Raw genomic sequence first — 19,992 nt, 5'->3', positions numbered from 1 at the left:
AGATAGAAGAGACCATAAGTAACCCAACCACCGCTGTAACTATAATGCAGGGTGGTCATCAATCCGATCATGAAAACACCGTTGTAGCTAGTGAGTAATAGTCAATAAGCAAGCAATTTGACGCATCAGCGCCTGTCCCTGCCACTGTGTCTCCTCCTGCTCCATCTACTCCTGCAGCGGTGGAACTTGAGCCAGCTTTTCCTAGTCTACTGGTGGTTGTTGTGGCTATGAAAAAACAGTATACAGTTTTTAGATGGTAGATTTCATTCTTAATTTTTAAAATAAAAAAAATGCAACCTAAATCGTTACAGTTCGGTTAGCAATGCAGTATCCTCTGTCAAAAATATCACTATGGGCATTTTGTCAGAATGTTAGAAAAGCCAGGTAGACAAGACAACCAAAGGTTTTGCATAGTAGAGGAGCAGACAAGTCAACCAAAACTTTATGAAATAGAGGGGCACAGCTATTGCCTATGATTGACAATGACTCATTGTGGAGCAACGAAGGAGAGGAATACAAAAAGGTAAATGAAAGGCAGAAAAATAGATAATGCAGGGATGACAGGAATTAATTAAAGACAACTTGGATAGGGGAGTTGGAAAAAAGAGAAACAGTGTAGAAAAAGTAAACAAGGCAAAATTAAAAGTGGGATGAGGTAAAAGTTAGGTAAATAATAATAATATTACATAATAGGACTTACTGGGATGAGCAGAGCCATCAGAATCCGTGCTTGTGGTCAGCACCTCCCCAGCTCCTGCCGGACCCGCCGCTGCAGTGCCCTTATTCTTGCCCTTGGGTGCTGATGTAAGATAAGAAAGAAGATAAAATATAACAGTTAGGGAAATAATAATAATATTAAATAATAGGACTTACTGGGATGAGCAGAGCTATCAGCATCAGCGTTTGTAGTCAGCGCCTCTCCAGCTCCTGCCGCACCCGCCGCTGCAGTGCCCTTCTTCTTGCACTTGAGGGCTGATGTAAGATTAGAAAGAAGATAAAATATAACAGCCAAATGTAATAACATTGTACTTAAATCAGATCTCCTATGGCACTATACTAGTATGGTAAACTATTGATGAGTTTGCTATACCCTTAAACTTCTAATTCCAAATTTCCGTATGAAAATCTACATTTAGAACTAATGCATTGCAATGAATGATCATTCTATTCTCATTTCTCAAGCCCCTCGATGGACCAACTCAGTCTCCCTTTTTTGCAATGCATGCATACTTACATCAATGTGAAATTGCTTGGCACTGTACACGCTACATAAAGTCACAGAGAACAATAACTCACTAATGTCACTAATTCACTATGGAGTTAGGAGGAAGAGAGAGGAGTCTGCATTGCAATGGATTCTTAAATAATCAGCCAAAGCGAGTGCCTACCTATGGGTATAAAAATTAATGATGTGGCACCGCGCACCAGGCTAGCTCTAGATCACATAATAAATAGTAATCTATCATAAACTAAATGTAACTTACCTCTCAGTGGAAGTCACATGTTATTCGGAAATAAGTTAGCATTGTAGAACACAAACACAATAAAAATATAATACTCACCAATCCCTGGAATCTCCACGCCTATCAGGTTGAACAGGTCCTGCTCGCAGTTGATGATATCTGCCCAGAGGTGCGTAAGCTGCTGAGTGGTGCGCTGGACCTGGGTGGTGGCCCTGACCAACTGGTGCACCATAGCCCAAAGCTCCTGAGGCTAGAGCAGGGAGTACTCTCTTCCAGGCCTGCCGCCTGCTGCCAGCATGGAGGGGAGGTAGAACTGCACATAAAATAACAAATTGAACTCACTGAAGATCAGGTGAGGCTGCACCCGTTGATGGCGATGCCGCCCACAAGGCATGAGGCTGCTGTGGCCCCGCTGTTGCTCTGTCATGGTGCCGGGTGGGTAGGCTAGGAGAAAAGAAAAAGAAACAGGTGGAAAAGAAAGGAAAAAGGGAAAAATACAAAAAGTCACAAAAAACATTAAAAAAACATAAAAACAATGACACACAAAAGGAAACACTAATAGAATAGATAGAACATGGGGGTAGATGAAGTATGGGGTAGAGGATTTCAAAGATTGAGGGCAGATAGAAGTAGACATCCCAGCACCATAAACAGACTAAAAAACAAGACAGCCAAGACCCTTTTGTACCGCATGGTGCTGTTCACGTGAGATTGTGAATGCGAGTATGCACTTTGTGTTGCATGTGACGTCGAATGCAACATGAATGAAAATAACAGAGAACTCCGCATAGGGTGGCAGAGCTTTTTGCCACTTCACGAAGTTCCACGTAACGCGACTCCGCACACTTCGTCCAGCCCTAGTCAGGAGCTTGTGGAAGATGTGTCCTGGATCTGGGGCAGCCTTTTAAGTCACTGAGGCTCAGATCGGGAGGTCAGCAAACTAGCCCTTGGAGTCACTCTGGGGTCCTGGGTGCAAGATGGAGGTGAAGTTCCAGTGCTTCGCACCCACACAAGGAGGGCAGCAGGCAGCAGGTTAGCACAGCTAGGCAGCAGTTGTTCCAGAGCAGCAGTATAGCATAGTGCCAATCCTTGTAGCAGTTTAGTAGTACTTCTTCCTGGCAGGGTCCAGAAGTGTACTGAAGTGGTAGAATCTGAGGTCCAGTTCTTATACCCAGTGGTGCCTTTGAAGTGGGGGAGACATCAAAGAAGTCTTTGAAGTGCACAGAGGTCCTCCCTAACTGTCCTGGCTCCAGACTCCCTATAAGGGCTATGCAGCCCCTTATGTGGAGACAGGACACAGCCTATTCAGGTGTAAATCTGAGGTTGTGACTAGCTCCGCCATCCCATCCTGTCCTGATGGCCCATCAGTGACCATCAAGACACAAATAAACTCCCATTTTGTGTAGTTGTCTAGAGGGAATACACAAAGCCCTGCCATCCGTACCCTAGACAAGTGATCTGAAACAGGCCACAGGCACACAGGATAAGAGCAGGAAAATGCCAACCTTCTAAAAGTGGCATTTTCAAAATTATGACAACACGCCCAATTTCACCATTAAAGAGGATTTATCATTACAATTCCATAGTTACTAAACATAATAGATCTACCTCATCCCAACCAGGAATTACAGCTTATTTAAACTAATAAGCAATTCCCAATGTTCTACCATGAGAGGGGTTGGCCTCACAATAGTTAAAAATGAATTTAGGAGTTTTTCACTACCAGGACATGTAAAACTGAAGGCACATGTCCTGCATTTTTATTATATAGCACCCCGCTCTATAGGCTACCTAGAGCCTATTTTAGCAGTGACATATGAAATAAAAGGGGAGCTTAAGGATTGAGAAGGGGTTTTAATATCAACACAATATGGCAATGTGACACTGCATTTGGGCCGCCACAGGAGGCCTGGGACATGTTTACAAGGCGGGTGGCAGTATCATTGCTGCAAGCCCACTAGTAGCTTTTAATTTACAGGCCCTGGGCAAATATAGTGCACTGTACTAGGAACTTATAAGTACATTTTAAACATGCCAATTTGGTATATCCCAATCAAAACATGTTCAGGGGATTGAGCACAATCACTTTTGTGCTGCTTAACAGTGGTAAAGCGCACAGAGTCTCAAGGCCAACAAAAACAGATTCAGCAAAATTGAAGGCAAGCAGGCAAAACGTTTTGGGGGAAGACCACCCTAAAGCTGGCAGGTATAACAATATCCTTACATGGGTAGGTCAAAGTAGATCTGACAGCTGAGTATCAATGATGTCTTGGCATAGCCCTATCATTATGATATATTAAACAAATAAAACTCAGATGTAGACAAACAAGTGAGAGTCTATAACAGTACATGCCATAGAAAAAACTTTACCTAAATAATATTTACAATTTGCAGTTACACAATCAGGTTTTGCTACCTCACCTAAGGCTGGACTTCAAAGAATGTAATAAGCATTCTTACATTAGCCGCCGAAAAAGCATTTGGCAGGACGAGCTGGTACTTTCTAATGGAAGTAATGTTAGGAATAGTATTGGAATTGGTATTTGTGGAAATGGTTTTAGAAAGGTAAGGAGGGCCAAAGATTAACATTTTAGTTGATTGAGTTACCTTGACGATCTGAAATTAGGAAGAAGTACTCTCTTGGGTTGCTACCTGACTCACATGCTCTATGTGCTATTTATTGAACCCTAACCATGACAGTACATATGAATGAAGATGTAAGGGGATATCCTTTGGAATTGAATAATACAAAATATGTTTTTTGCAGACAATATCATGATCGCTGTACTTGTATTTCCACGAGAAGGCCCGCAGATTGGCAATCAAAGTCATTTATACCAAGGATCCTTTATATGTTTCAGGGACTTTCAATCAAACTTGCAAGATCTTTAGACAACTTCCAAAAAAGTATCTACTAGACTCCACCTGGCAGGGGAAACCCACACAAATGTCTAATAAACTCAGATAAGCCACAAGGGACAAGAGCTGGTTGGAATTTCTGACCTTATTTGAGTATTATCGAGCAGCTCAACTAAAGGTTGGTCAGTGGATGATCAGGGCGAAGTAGGACAAACACTTGCTCCACAGGGACAAGTCCACTGCTGAAAGATTCCTTGGGGGCCTGATTCGGCCACCAAAAAACAGTTACCCCCAAAATGTATATCATAGCTAAATTACAAGAACACTACTAGAAGAATAAGAAAAGATAGACTAAAATATAAAATCACAACATTTCTGTCACCATTAACACATATTCATGATTACTCAGGTTTTCCACCCACTGCCATGGGATTGGCCTTCTGGCAGTAGATGGATGCTGAATGTAGCATGATATCTGATATGTTTATCAAAGGACAAATAAGAACATTTGATGGCTGCAAATTCACACTCCACCACACTGAATACAAAGGACTGTATCCACAAATATGGTACTGGGTCAATTTAGCGAATGGTAGGCATGAAATTGTTGTCATGGAGGAAAACATGCTCACATCATAATGAGGGAAATAGAGAGTATTTAAGGCCTATACCAGTTCCGATTGTCTCCCCAGCAGCAACGCAAATAGAACAGGCATTGGCAGAGCCAATAGGTCTTAGTTATCCAAGAGCTATTGGTGTTGTCAATGTCTTTTAGCCATGTTGAATAGCAGCACGGCTGCTGTTCAGCATGGCTGAAAGTCATGTAAAAAATTGCTATAACCCAGCCAGAGCTGTATTCTGAAATCACATTATTAAAGTGCTTTCATGAGTGATAATGAAGAAGAAAGTTTTGGTGAAATAAAATATTTGGGCAAGACCATGCATTTTAATTGGGGAAGCCATGATTTATACAGGTTTTCTGGTTTCACTCTGCACAACTCAGCCAGGAAATAAGGGGGTGATTCTGATTCTGGCGGGCGGCGGAGGCCGCCCGCCAGAATTCCACCCCCATTATACCGCTCCGCAGTCAGAAGACCGCGGAGGGTATTATGAGTTTTTCCCTGGGCTGGCGGGCGGTCTCCAAAAGACCGCCCGCCAGCCCAGGGAAAAACTCCCTTCCCACGAGGATGCCGGCTCGTAATCGAGCCGGCGGAGTGGGAAGGTGCGACGGGTGCAGTGGCACCCGTCGCGTATTTCAGTGTCTGCAAGGCAGACACTGAAATACTTTGCGGGGCCCTCTTACGGGGGCCCCTGCCGTGCCCATGCCATTGGCATGGGCACGGCAGGGGCCCCCAGGGGCCCCGCGACCCCCCCTACCGCCATCCTGTTCATGGCGGCTTTCCCGCCATGAACAGGATGGCGGTAGGGGGGGTCAGAATCCTCATGGCGGCGGAGCGCGCTCCGCCGCCATGAAGGATTCCCCCAAGCAGCGGTAAGTCGGCGGGAGCCCGCCGACTTGCCGCTTCTGACCGCGGCTGAACCGCCGCGGTCAGAATGCTCGTGGGAGCACCGCCAGCCTGTTGGCGGTGCTCCCGTGGCGGTGGCCGCCAGGGTCAGAATGACCCCCTAAGTATCTACTTGCATTACTTTATGGTTTTATCTGTTTGTTCATTTTGCTGTAGTTGTTATATACAGCAAACTCCACCAAAGGCCAAACAATTTACATGAGCACTAGTGTAGGAAGGTAGCCTCTTTCTAGCCTTGTTACCCCCACTTTTGGCCTGTTTGTGAGTATATGTCAGGGTGTTTTTACTGTCTCACTGGGATCCTGCTAGCCAGGGCCCAGTGCTCATAGTGAAAAACCCTATATTGCCAGTATGTTTGATATGTGCACTGGGATCCTGCTAGCCAGGACCCCAGTGCTCATAAGTTTGTGGCCGTATGTGTTCCCTGTGTGGTGCCTAACTGTATCACTGAGGCTCTGCTAAACAGAACCTCAGTGTTTATGCTCTCTCTGCTTTTAAAATTGTCACTGCAGGCTAGTGACTAATTTTACCAATTCTGATTGGCACACTGGAACACCTTATAGTTCCCTAGTATATGGTACCTAGGTACCCAGGGTATTGGGGTTCCAGAAGATCCCTATGGGCTGCAGCATTTCTTTTGCCACCCATAGAGAGCGCAGACAATTCTTACACAGGACTGCCACTGCAGCCTGAGTGAAATAACGTCCACGTTATTTCACAGCTATTTTACACAGCACTTACGTAACTTATAAGTCACCTATATGTCTAACCTTCACTTAGTGAAGGTTAGGTGCAAAGTTACTTAGTGTGAGGGCACCCTGGCACTAGCCAAGGTGCTCCCACATTGTTCAGGGCAATTTCCCCAGACTTTGTGAGTGTGAGGACACCATTACACGCGTGCACTACATATAGGTCGGTATCTCCGAACATGGCCATGTAACATGTCTAGGATCATGGAATTGTTACCCCAATACCATTCTGGTATTGGGGCGACAATTTCATGAATCCCCGGGGCTCCAGCATAGAGCCAGGGTACTGCCAAACTAACTCTCTGGGGTTTTTTCTGCAGCTACCGTTGCTGCCAACCCTCAGATAGGTTTCTGCGCCCCTGGGGCCTGGGCAGCCCACTCCCAGGAAGGCAGAACAAAGGATTTCCTCTGAGAGAGGGTGTTCCACCCTCTCCCTTTGGAAATAGGTGTAAAGGGCCTGAGAGGAGTAGCCTCCCCTGGCCTCTGGAAATGCTTTGAAGGGCACAGATGGTGCCCTCCTTGCATAAGCCAGTCTACACTGGTTCAGGGATCCCCCCAGCCCTGCTCTGGCGTGAAACTGGACAAATGAAAGGGGAGTGACCACTCCCCTGACCAGCACCTCCCAAAGTGAGGTGCCCAGAGCTCCTCCAGTGTGTCCCAGACCTCTGCCATCTTGGATGCAGAGGTGTGAGGGCACAATGGACACCTCTGAGTGGTCAGTGCCAGCAGGTGATGTCAGAGACCACTCATGAGAGATGCTTACCTTTCTCTGTAGCCAATCCTGATTTGAGGGCTATTTAGGGTCTCTCCTGTGGGTATATCACCAGATAACGAATGCAAGAGCTCACCAGAGTTCCTCTGCACTTCTCTCTTCAACTTCTGACAAGGATCGACCGCTGACTGCTCCAGGATGCTTGCAAAACCGCAACAAAGTAGCAAGAAGCCTACCAGCAACATTGTAGCACCTCATCCTGCCGGCTTTCTCGACTGTTTCCTGGTGGTGCATGCTCTGAGGGCTGTCTGCCTTCACCTTGCACTGGAAGCCAAGAAGAAATCTCCCGTGGGTCGATGTAATCTTCCCCCTGCCAATGCAGGCACCAAACTTCTGCATCACCGGTCCTCTGGGTCCCCTCTCATCTTGATGAGCGTGGTCCCTGGAACACAGGCGATGGATCCAAGTGGCCATGACAGTCCAGTGGCCCTTCTGTCCAAATTTGGTGGAGGTAAGTCCTTGCCTCCCCATGCCAGACAGTAATCCTGTGTACTGCATGAACTGCAGCTGCTAGGGCTTCTATGCACTTTTGCAAGACTTCCTTCATGCACAGCCTAGCCCAGGTCCTCAGCACTCCGTCCCACATTGCCCAACTCGCTGAGGTGAACTCCGACTTCGTGAGACCCTCTTTTGTTGTGCTGAGTTGACCGTCGTGCTCAGATCTTCTGAATGCCTGTTCAGGTGCTTCTGCGGGTTCTGCCTGATTCTGCGTGGGCTCTCTGTATTGCTGAGCGCCCCTCTGTCTCCTCCTCCGTGGGGCGACCTCCTGGTCCTTCCTGGGCCCTGACAGCACCCAAAACATTCAGCCGTGACTCTTGCAGCTAACAAGGCTTGCTTGTTGTCTTTCTGCGTGGAAAGAGCTCTGCATCCTCCAGCACGCCGTGGGACATCTTCTGACCAAAGGAGAAGTTCCTAGCACCTTCCGTTGTTGCTGAATCTTTGGCTTCTTCCACCCTGAGGCAGCCCTTTTGCACCTTCAACCGGGGTTTAGTGGGGTCCTGCCCCCCGGACACTTGCGTGACTCTTGGACTTGGTCCCCTTCCTTTGCAGGTCCTCAGGTCCAGGAATCCGTCTTCAGTGCTTTGCAGTCAGTTGTTGTCTTTGCAGAATCCCCTATCTCGACTTTACTGTCTTTATAAGGAAATAGGGTTACTTTACTTATACTTTTCAGGGTCTTGGGGTGGGGTATCTTGGACACCCTTAGTGTTTTCTTACACTCCCAGCGACCCTCTACACACTACACTAGGTCTGGGGTCCATTCGTGGTTCGCATTCCACTTTTGGAGTATATGGTTTGTGTTGCCCCTAGGCCTATTTTCTACTATTGCATTTTATTGTGTTCTACAGTGTTTGCACTACTTTTTAAAGAGTTTTACTTACCTGATTTTGGTTTGTGTGTATATATTGTGTATATTACTTACCTCCTCTGGGAGTATATCCTCTGAGATACTTTTGGCATATTGTCACTAAAATAAAGTACCTTTATTTTTAGTAACTCTGAGTATTGTGTTTTCTTATGATATAGTGCTATATGATATAAGTGGTATAGTAGGAGCTTTGCATGTCTCCTACTTCAGCCTAAGCTGCTCTGCTACACACTGTGTAGCACCACTTTTCTTGTGCCCATTAGCTCCCCCCTTAAAATACGGGGCACCATTGCGCAGGGTAGTGGGCAATAGTGTAATTTTTTTTGCACTATTGATGTACTCTCCAAGAGTAGTATACAAATGTTAGTGCTATTCATGCAGAGTACATAGGGGCACATTGTATTCAATGGCATGCCGCGTTTCAACACTTGCTGTGAGACATTGTTTCAGCCCCCCTAACGGGGGCGAATGCCCCATTTGCATACACTATGCCTGGTGCAGGAATAATGCAGCGCAAAGGGTTACAAAGTGGTGCAATGCATGCACTGTGGCAATTTGTAAATATATTGCAGTGTTTCTGGCCTTCTAATACTACATTAACGTAAAAATAAAAATTACGCCAATATGGCGTTAGAATGGCGCTAGAGACTCTTAAATATGCTCCTAAGTGTTTAGAATAAAGCTTCACACTTGGAAGAATAATGGGAAGAAGAGAGGTCTGTACCCCTTCAAAGTCTAAGGGAATCTGCTCCACCTAACTGTGTGAACCTTAGTTCAAATGACAAAAATTTCTGCAACATTCATATCTCTTCCCATCCCACCAAGAACCAATTAATTAATTATTCGTAATGTACGTTTGCAACATCATGTAGGTTTCTCATTCCACCAAAACCTAGACAGTTACTGCAACCTTGAGCATCTCTCATTTCTGGTATGCGAGGAAAAGGAGACTTCATCTGCTAATTAGGTCTCCACTGCTCCTTTCCAAGATTTATTTTCTGAGACCTTACTGTCAGTAAATTATTACATGCAACAAGACTGCTTTCTCTAGCTAGTGAAATTATAAGACCGCTTCTGAAAAGAAAGAACATACTTACAAAGCAAAGTACATTTTAAAATGAGGCCTGTAGTCAGGCTAACTTTAACTGAGCATGTAATGTGCATTTCAAATACAAATGCAAACGAGAATAAAAGAATACATGTTAATATTTGCAAAGCATATCTTAAAGTATACATGTAAAACGTGAATAATGAATACATGTAAGCATTTTAATGAACATTAGTATACACGTATGTAAATCTTTTAATCTTTGCAGTGGTTACATTCTATAAATGTGTTTAAATTCTTCACACACATTAATATGACTAAGGCACACAATGAATATAGGGGGTGAAAGTACCCCCGCCAGAACACCGCACCGCGGTCGTCAGACCGCTGCAGTGATTCTGGGTTTTCCACTGGGCTGGCGGGCGACCGCCAAAAGGCCGCCCGCCAGCCCAGTGGAAAACAACCTTCCCACGAGGACGCCGGCTCTGAATGGAGCCGGCGGAGTGGGAAGGTGCGACGGGTGCAGTTGCACCCGTCGCGAATTTCACTGTCTGCAATACAGACAGTGAAATTCAAAGTGGGGCCCTTTTACGGGGGCCCCTGCAGTGCCCATGCCATTGGCATGGGCACTGCAGGGGCCCCCAGGGGCCCCACGGCACCCCATACCGCCATCCTGTTCCTGGCGGCAGAGCCGCCAGGAACAGGATGGCGGTATGGGGTGTCAGAATCCCCATGGCGGCGCAGCGATTCTTTTGGGCAGCGGAAAACCGGCGGGAGACCGCCGGTTTTCCACTTCTGACCGTGGCCAAACCGCCGCGGTCAGAATGCCCTGCGGGGCACCGCCAGCCTGTTGGCGGTGCTCCGGCCAACCCTGGCCATCAGAATGACCCCCATAATGTGGAATATAAATGCGTAATTATGCAATGATGACATGTAAACAATGGCATCTAAATTGCGCTACTTCACATGGGAAGACCATCAGATTTTAAATGCCCTTTTCAGACCTCTGGGACAACCTGTTTTCATTCACAGCTAAGGGAGAGGCCAGCCTTGAGGTGGAAACCCCAGAGTAATGTTGCAAAGAAACAAACAATATCCAAAGAAATTCAGAAGCTGCTGCTCATTGTGGTACACAAAGAAACCACCACGTGACTAGCTCTCCACTCACTCTTTTCCCTGTCAGAGAGAAGATGCATGCAAAACACACCAAAGATGCCTGAAGAAAATTTAACAAAATAAAACTCATAAAGCAGAATGGCACCAACCTGCTCCAGGCCAGAGATTTGAGCATTGTTTTCCCCTAGAAGCTGCTTTGTTTCACAGTCACAACACAAACAAGGGGGGTGGGGGGTTGTGGGGGTTAAGACGGAGTGGGTGATGGAGGTTATGAAATAAGGAGTGGGTGGGTGGGGGTGGTGAAGACACAGACTGTGCTAGAGGGGAATGCACAAGCACTCATGTGGAGTGCTGGAACACAAAAGTAACAGACAGAGACAGAGAGGAAAACACAAGCACTCATGCGGAGTGCTGGCACACAAAAAGAAAAGTAGCTAACAAAATGAGAGCAGTGGATGGACACAGGTACTTGGCTCATGCTCAAGGGCAGGACCAAGCACAAGCAGACAACATGATGTAGGCATGGCTACACAAACCAGAATGAAGGAAAAGAGAGTGACGCTGCTGCAAACCAATGAAAAACTGTAGATGGGCTGGAAGCCCACAGTGTGTAAACAACATGCCTTGAAGAAACAGTGCATGAGTGTCAAGCCGAGAAATAAAAATGAATCAAGAGGGATGTTGTTATGGAGATTACCTAGGTTTAATGGGAAACACTGAGAGGAGACATCTATTATAATAGTCACTCTATACAACATAGAAAATCCTCAAAAAAAGTAATGATGAAGTGGTACTCGACTGCCAACAAATGATGTAATTCTTATCAAAAATACCAAAGGAGTGTTGGAATCAGCTTGGAGAGGATGGAATCCCCTTCCAGGAAGGAATTGCCACACAATGGAAAAAGGTACTTGTATCTATGAAATGTATAGCTTAGTTCACTTTAGAGGAGTTTACTATGGGCTGCATTACTCAGTTTTGTCCACCCTGAGCAACCTGCAGTTAAAAGAAAAGGCAGCGATATATCCTTATTAAAGGGCCCCTGCATCCAATAAAAGGCTTTACTGAAAAACTGGTACATTAAAGTCTTGTTTGACTCTTTGGAGGTGTTGTAGCATTTTGATCCTTCACAGAAATGAATGCCCTTTGAAGTTAATGAATCTTCGGACCCTGCAACAGGGTGTGGTAGAACCATTAACACGATTTCAATACAAACCCAATTAATTTACACACCATGACCAATATGGCCACGAAAGGAAAACTCCAGTCGAGAATAGAGATAAAGGATTTATTACAAATTCATGCTCACAGTCATTAGGCAGTTCGCAAGACCAAGTTATAAAGGTACATTATCACCAAAGGTTGCAGAAGGTGACGAAATAAATTCAGGCAGACTGACATTAACAAAACTAGACATTCAAGAAGGAAAATACCTAACGTCAGCGAGAACATCTGTGATACAGAGATTAGGCACTGCTCAGGATTAGCAATCATGGGGCAATTCATGTGAACAGAGTCATAATTCAGTTGGGCTCGGAGTAAACCTACAGTGAGCCAAGTCAGGGAAACACATCTGGGCAAAAGACAAATGGCACAAGAAGAACAAAAATAATTTAGAAAAAGATAATCTCAGTCTTCAATCTACTAGCTAAATTGGACAAAAGAGGTGTAAAAAGGGAAAGCTTCAGCTTGTCAGAAGCTCAATCAAGAATCTTCCGAAATTGATTGAAAGAAAGACTTCTAAATCTCAAAGGGGCATAGGAAGAGAGGAAGATATGTTTCCAAGGGACCCAGTGTATGGGGTTCTTCATTAGTAAAGCATCAGGAGGTCTCTGAAGAACTGACCAAAGCCCAACAGGTCATTGATATAAAAATATCAACAAGTTGTGGCTGTGTATAGACGGTGCGCACTTCCAGAGTTTCTATTGTCCTCAATATCGAAAGTTCATGATGGTATGTCCTATTAGACAGAAGGGAGTGCTCAAGTGGTAGTACACCCAGCCACAGGGTGTGGTAAGCTGTTACCATAAAGGTCACAGTCCATGTATGAAAAGAAGAAAACCACAGCACATCACAGGATCAAGGTGAGGACACTTTGGGGGTCATTCCAACCCTGGCGGTCGGTGTTAAAGCGCCGGCCAACCCGCCAACAGGCAGGCGGTAAAAAAAGTGGAATTCTGACCCTGGCGGGAACCGCCAGCACAGCCCGCCACTTTAACACTCTGACCGCCACGGCGGGGCAAACAAACAGCGCGGCGGACACCGCCAACAGACAGGCGGCAGACAATGTACCGCCCACCCTATCACGACCCACCAATCCGCCACCTTTTCCGGGGCGGGAGCCCCGCCGATAAAAACACGGCGGAAACAGATCACGAACGGGAAAACGCTCACCTCTATACACTCCACGAGGAATCTGGATAGCATGGAACCCGAATTAAACATCCTACCAGCGATTGTCTACCTGCTCCTCTACCAGGAGCACGAACGCCGCCGCAGGAGACAACGGTGAGTACTGCACCTACGACACAGGGGAGGGGGGAGGAGAAAAGATTACGGGCACACACATACGCGACACCCCCCCCAAATCCCCACACACCAATGCAGAGCAACAAGTCAGATTTACACCCCCCAAACCCCCCGGAATAATTCAAAGACAAAATAAAATGATCATTAAAATAGAAGTATATTAAAGCATATTTGAACTTAAGTGAAATATGAGATTATTAAAACAAATAAATCACAACATGAAGAATATGAACATAGTCCAAAAGTCCGGCACATATTGGCTACATGCCATTGTCCGTGGGCCAATGTGCATAAACACATGGGCAAAGCCCACACACGAGACCCGATTCCATTGGAGAGAACACTGCAGGGGCATCAGATAATAAAACCACAGGCACCTCAGGGGGAAGGGAAGGGGGGCACCTCAGCCACATGAGTCCACGACGCCAGATCCACGAGGGGCCTCCATGCCCACTGTACCATCCTGGGGAGTGCAAAGCCACAGTCTCACAAGTCTTTTCAGTGGGTGGATTGCCCACTGTACCATCCTGGGGAGTGCAAAGCCACAGTCTCTCAAGTCTCTACAGTGGGTGGATTGCCCACTGTACCATCCTGGGGAGTGCAAAGCCACAGTCTCACAAGTCTTTTCAGTGGGTGGATTGCCCACTGTACCATCCTGGGGAGTGCAAAGCCACAGTCTCTCAAGTCTCTACAGTGGGTGGATTGCCCACTGTACCATCCTGGGGAGTGCAAAGCCACAGTCTCTCAAGTCTCTACAGTGGGTGGATTGCCCACTGTACCATCCTGGGGAGTGCAAAGCCACAGTCCATCTGGTGGATTACAGACTCCACTGGTTATGGAGGAGGCATGGTGCCCAGAGTGCTTCGTGAAGCCCTGCCCGACACAGATCCGGCCCTGCCAATGGGCCAGCGGTGCTTGAGATGAAGGCCCCAGCGGAGCGGTGCTTGAGAGGAAGGGCCCAGCGGAGCGGTGCAGAGACGGCGGGGCCCAGCGGAGCGGTGCTTGAGATGAAGGGCCCAGCGGAGCAGTGCTTGAGAGGAAGGGCCCAGCGGAGCGGTGCTTGAGAGGAAGGGCCCAGCGGAGCGGTGCTTGAGAGGAAGGGCCCAGCGGAGCGGTGCAGAGACGGCGGGGCCCAGCGGAGCGGTGCTTGAGATGAAGGGCCCAGCGGAGCGGTGCTTGAGAGGAAGGGCCCAGCGGAGCGGTGCTTGAGAGGAAGGGCCCAGCGGAGCGGTGCTTGACAGGAAGGGCCCAGCGGAGCGGTGCTTGAGATGAAGGGCCCAGCGGAGCGGTGCTTGAGATGAAGGGCCCAGCGGAGCGGTGCTTGACAGGAAGGGCCCAGCGGAGCGGTGCTTGAGATGAAGGGCCCAGCGGAGCGGTGCAGAGACGGCGGGGCCCAGCGGAGCGGTGCTTCTCACGGCGGGGCCCTGTTCATCGGTTCTTCTCACGGCGGGGTCCTGTTTAGCGGTGCTTCTCACGGCGGGGTCCTGTTCAGCGGTGCTTCTCACGGCGGGGCCCTGTTCAGCGGTGCTTCTCACGGCGGGGCCCTGTTCAGCGGTGCTTCTCACGGTGGGGCCCTGTTCAGCGGTGCTTGTCTTGTGTTCCTAGGAAACCAGATCTGGGCAATCATTCCCGCTCAGTCACCATCCGACCTATCGCTTGCGGGGCCCTCCTGTGCTGGACTCCTGGACCCGGGGGTGTCCTCCGTCATACCCCAAATGGGGCTGGTGGGGCCGTCCTGGGCAGCTCGCCCGCTGCCGGACTTCTTCGCCCTGCTGCCCTTGCCCTCCTTGGACGAATCTCTGGGGCCCTTGCCTCCCTTGGAAGTATCTCTCAGGCCCTGGGGTGTCTTTGGGGTGCCATGGGGTGGTGTGGATGAGGTGAGGGGTGGTGTATGTGTTGTAGAGTGTGGTGAGTGTGGTGGTGTATGGTGTTTTGTGCGTGGAAAGTGTGTGGGTGATGTTGTGATTTGCCTCTGTGTGATGGTGTACTCTATGCTGTGCTCTCTCTCTCTGTCCTTCACTCGCAATTGTGGTCGTAGGGGTTTGTGGGTGATGTGGGTGTGTGTTTTATACTGGATTGGGTGTGTGGGAGTGGTGTGTGTATGTGTCTCAGGTGTGTGTATTTTGAATTATCCAATGTGGATGTGTTTTGTAAAGGTGTGTGTATTTTGACCGCGGCGGTGTGTACTGCCAATGGAATACCGCGGTTGAAAGACCGCTGCGGGGATTTGTGGGTCGGAATGGTATGGGCGTATTTCTGTTGGCGTGACGGTGGAGGTTTGGTCATCGCCAGTTTCCCGCTGACCTTTGGTGTGGCGGATTTTTGTGGATGTCGGGTTTTTGGCGGTTTGCCAGTTGCGGGTCAGAATGACTGTGGCGGTTTACCGCGGCCGCTGCGGTGTTATGGCGGCCTTCTGGCCGGCGGTAAGCGACTTTTACCACCGAGGTCAGAATGACCCCCTTTATTCCTTGGTGTTAAATCAGGGCGAAAATCCTCTGATATCATGAAACGCACTAGATACGTAGTATGGAAGCACTGTACAATTTTCATGTTAGTGAAACAACAGCCGACACGTGTTTCGTCATCATTGACTTTTTCAAGGCTTATTAGATATGTACTAAAAGATTATGGGGGTTATTACAACTTTGGAGGAGGTGTTAATCTGTCCCAAAAGTGATGGATATACCACCAGCCGTATTACGAGTTCCATAGGATATCATGGACTCGTAATACGGCTGGTGGTATATCCATCACTTTACCGTCACTTTTGGGACGGATTAACACCTCCTCCAAAGTTGTAATAAACCCCTATATTTGATAGGACTCCAGAGGACGATGCCATACACACACGGCTTACAATAGCACAGACGCTCTGCAGACTTACCATGGTCTCTGTAATCTGAATACATCCATGCTACCATTTGTACACTTTGTTGTACAGTTCTTGAATTTTAGAGTCCTATCAAATATAGGGCCTGATTACAACTTTGGAGGAGGTGTTAATCCGTCCCAAATGTGACGGATACACCACCAGCCGTATTACGAGTTCCATAGGATATAATGGACTCGTAATACGGCTTGTGGTATATCCGTCACTTTTGGGACGGATGAACACCTTCCTCCAAAGTTGTAATCAGGCCCATAATCTTTTAGTACATATCTAATAAGCCTTGAAAAAGTCAATAATGACGAAACACGTGTTGGCTGTTGTTTCACTAACATGAAAATTGTACAGTGCTTCCATACTACGTATCTAGTGCGTTTCATGATATCAGAGGATTTTCGCCCTGATTTAACACCAAGGAATAAAGTGTCCTCTCCTCGATCCTGTGATGTGCCGTGGTTTTCTTCTTTTCATTGATATAAAAATGTTCATTAGGAATTCTGATTCTCCAAAGGTATCACTCCAATTTACGTTGAAGAGTAATCATCCAATAGGAACTGATTGCAAGACTTCAATCTGAAACAGTTCAATATTTTCCCACTTCTGTCATTGGAAAACCTTCCATCCATGTAGCTCCACAAGAGACGGAAACATTTGTATACCTTGGAAGTCCATCTTTTGAGGATATTCCAATTTCATGGACACAATTACACTTTCTCTTCATGTCTAAACAATAAGGACTATTACCAAATGCTATCCTTCTCATGGAAACAAAGCCTGAAAGAAAACTCATGTTAAGGAATGAATCAGCATTTCCTGCACAGTCACAAAATACAGCTTAGAAGGCCTCTCTTAGGCTAACCCAAGAGAATTGCAACAATGCATTTCATTAATACATTTTAATAAAACATACATAGTATGCAAACCTATGAATTCAACATTAATAATACTTTATTAATATGTGTTATTTACTTCACTTCTAAATGAGAAAACTTTGCCAGTCCATTTAATTAGATATAATGGGGAAGTACATTTCTTTCATTTTTGCATGCATATTTAATTCATTAGTCATTTGAAATTCAATCTAAAATTCAATATAATTCAATACCGCCTATGTCGAACTCTACAGTATAAACAAATTTACATTAATAAAACATGTCAGTGGAATTTCTACATTCCAGTCATTAGTGCTTTGATTCACATAAGGCATAAACTTTCACATATTTGATGACTTTTGTGACCCGAGGGACACTACTAAATTTTAGACTACATCAGACCCCCCTTTGATGGCAAATTTAGTAATCACAAAGCATTCCCACTCTCATTTTCAATGAGACAGCTCAAAATTTCAGAGGTTCATTTCAGGTAGGGTCATCTGAAATCCTCTACTTGCTTGATGTTACTATAATGCAAGCTTCTCCTAGTCTCCATGTCAATCTCCTCTCTTCTCTGTCTACTCTTGGCTGTTTTCTCTTCCAGAGTCTTGTATAACTTGTGAATCCCAACTGCAACCAGAGCACACAAAACCACGCTCAATAGGAGTCTCAAATTTGTTCCCACAATACCTCTCTCTAAATTTGCAAACCACCTTCCAGTGGCTGAAAACCCATTACCTGTTGCTTCCTATGCACCTTTTGCTGTCAATCCTTTCAAGTCTGTTTTAAGTCAGTCATGTTTGCAATGTACTTTCTTATCTCCTTACGATTGTCAGGTAGGTAAGTGTAACATTGTTGTGCATGTAACATTTTGCAAACTCTGCCTTGCATTGCGAGGAGGATGTGTAACACAAGGCAATTTTGACAAACCACTGATCTCACAGCAACCATTTCTGTGTTCATTAACAATATGGCACTTGCAGTGTCTGTTGATAACGTATCTACTATTGTTTATAGCTTTCTAATCTTGAGATCATTCAAGATCACACCTACTGATTGAATTATGGCACCAAAAATGTCTACTGCAATCTCTGAAGCACTAGTTCCTATTTTGACTCTGGAGTTTTATTTATTACTCCATACTGGATCAGTAAAATAGTCCACAAGATACATGTTTGGAAAAACTACTCCCAGGTAACATGTGCCATACCATCCTTTCGGCAGCTTGTAATAGGCATTCTTTCCACATATGAAATAAACACCTGGTATGGCGGGGTCTTGGCCTTTCTGCATGACAGTGAAAACACTCTTGAACAAAAACACATATCTACATTCATTAGTACCTACAAAATGTGTGTCAGTCTTTGATGTAGGTCTATATATACATACATTCCCTACATGTTGCCAATCTATAGCCAGGAATCCTTTATTTCCAGCTACTGAGGGTGCTGCATCTTTTTCCCAATTCTGTAAAACAACTCCTTTTTCTGTCTTGGCTTTCATTGCTCTTCTTCTCTCCTCCACTTGTCCAATGAACTCCTTTTTTAGTGGTCAGAATGCAGGTCAAATGGTTCTTGTGTGCACATACTGTTCAAATGTCAATGTAAGCTCAAACAATCCTCCTACAGAGTGAATGTTCTTTGCTTTCACAACTCAAGTGTTTCATGATGGGGACATTTGAAAACACCAAATCATATTTAGAATAGAAGTACTGACAATACTCCTGCTGATAAGAGCGTTAGTACCACGCTACAGGAATTTCCATAGGGTAGGGGCAAACAATGATATGTGATTCTCTCACTCACTGATGAAGGTAACTGTGTACATACATAGCAATCTCTAGCTTTCATGGTGTCAACATACTCAAAATAATTTATAATACACATTTGCTGACAAATCACCTCTCAACCATTGGTGTGTAAATACTTCTCCTCATTCAGGTTGTGATCTGCAATGGAATTTTCTAAATTCTAAACAAATGTGGGTGCAATCATTTCTGAATCATTTGCTAAGGACAACCTCAAGCCACTGAGCAATAATATAATCATGATAAATGTTACTACTGAAAAACCTATGCATATGTATTTACATGTACTACTTCTACTGTGATTCAACTCCATGAGCAAAAGCCAGAATTAAAAAAGTCAAAAGTCAAAATCTAAAGTTATAAATGCAAAGCAGCTTTAATGCATCACTGTATCTTTTTAGCCATGTTTATTTGTGAGCAAAGCAAGAATGAAAAATAGTCTTCAAAAATGCAATTATTCGCAAAGTTCCTTGATCTTCTAGAAAGGTCATCAAGAGTTTTCTCTACTTGCAAATGTTCAAAAAGCTTCAACTAAAAAGTTCAAATGTCTTTTGTAAATACACAGTTTGTAATCACTAATAGTCACTTCCAAAAGGTAATATCTTTGTTTATCAAGTTGCAATGAGATCTCAATATTCAGCTCCAATGCAATTTCAGCCTCAAGAATAATAAACTGGATTTGAATTGTTAGCACAGAAGGTGACAAACTCCAGTTCTCAGTCATCAGCAGCACAATATTCCTATTCAGGTGCTGGGTACTTTCAGCTTGGCACTCTTTTGCTCTTTGAACTTCTGTTTACTCTTCTTTCAGTATCACTGTCACTTACATTTGACTGTTCAGTTTCTGCAGCAATATTGAAGGTACTTGTACAGCAGCCATAGTTTTTTGTTTAGGCAAATTGTCTCCTGGTACAGTTTTATTACTTACAGCATTTGGGCCATATGTATTAAAGCAGTGGTTCCCAACCTGTGGTCCGGGGACCCCTGGGGGTCCGCGA

Source organism: Pleurodeles waltl, chromosome 3_1 (assembly GCF_031143425.1).
Source record: "Pleurodeles waltl isolate 20211129_DDA chromosome 3_1, aPleWal1.hap1.20221129, whole genome shotgun sequence".
NCBI classification, from domain to species: Eukaryota; Metazoa; Chordata; class Amphibia; order Caudata; family Salamandridae; genus Pleurodeles; species Pleurodeles waltl.
This window is presented reverse-complemented; position numbering follows the sequence as displayed.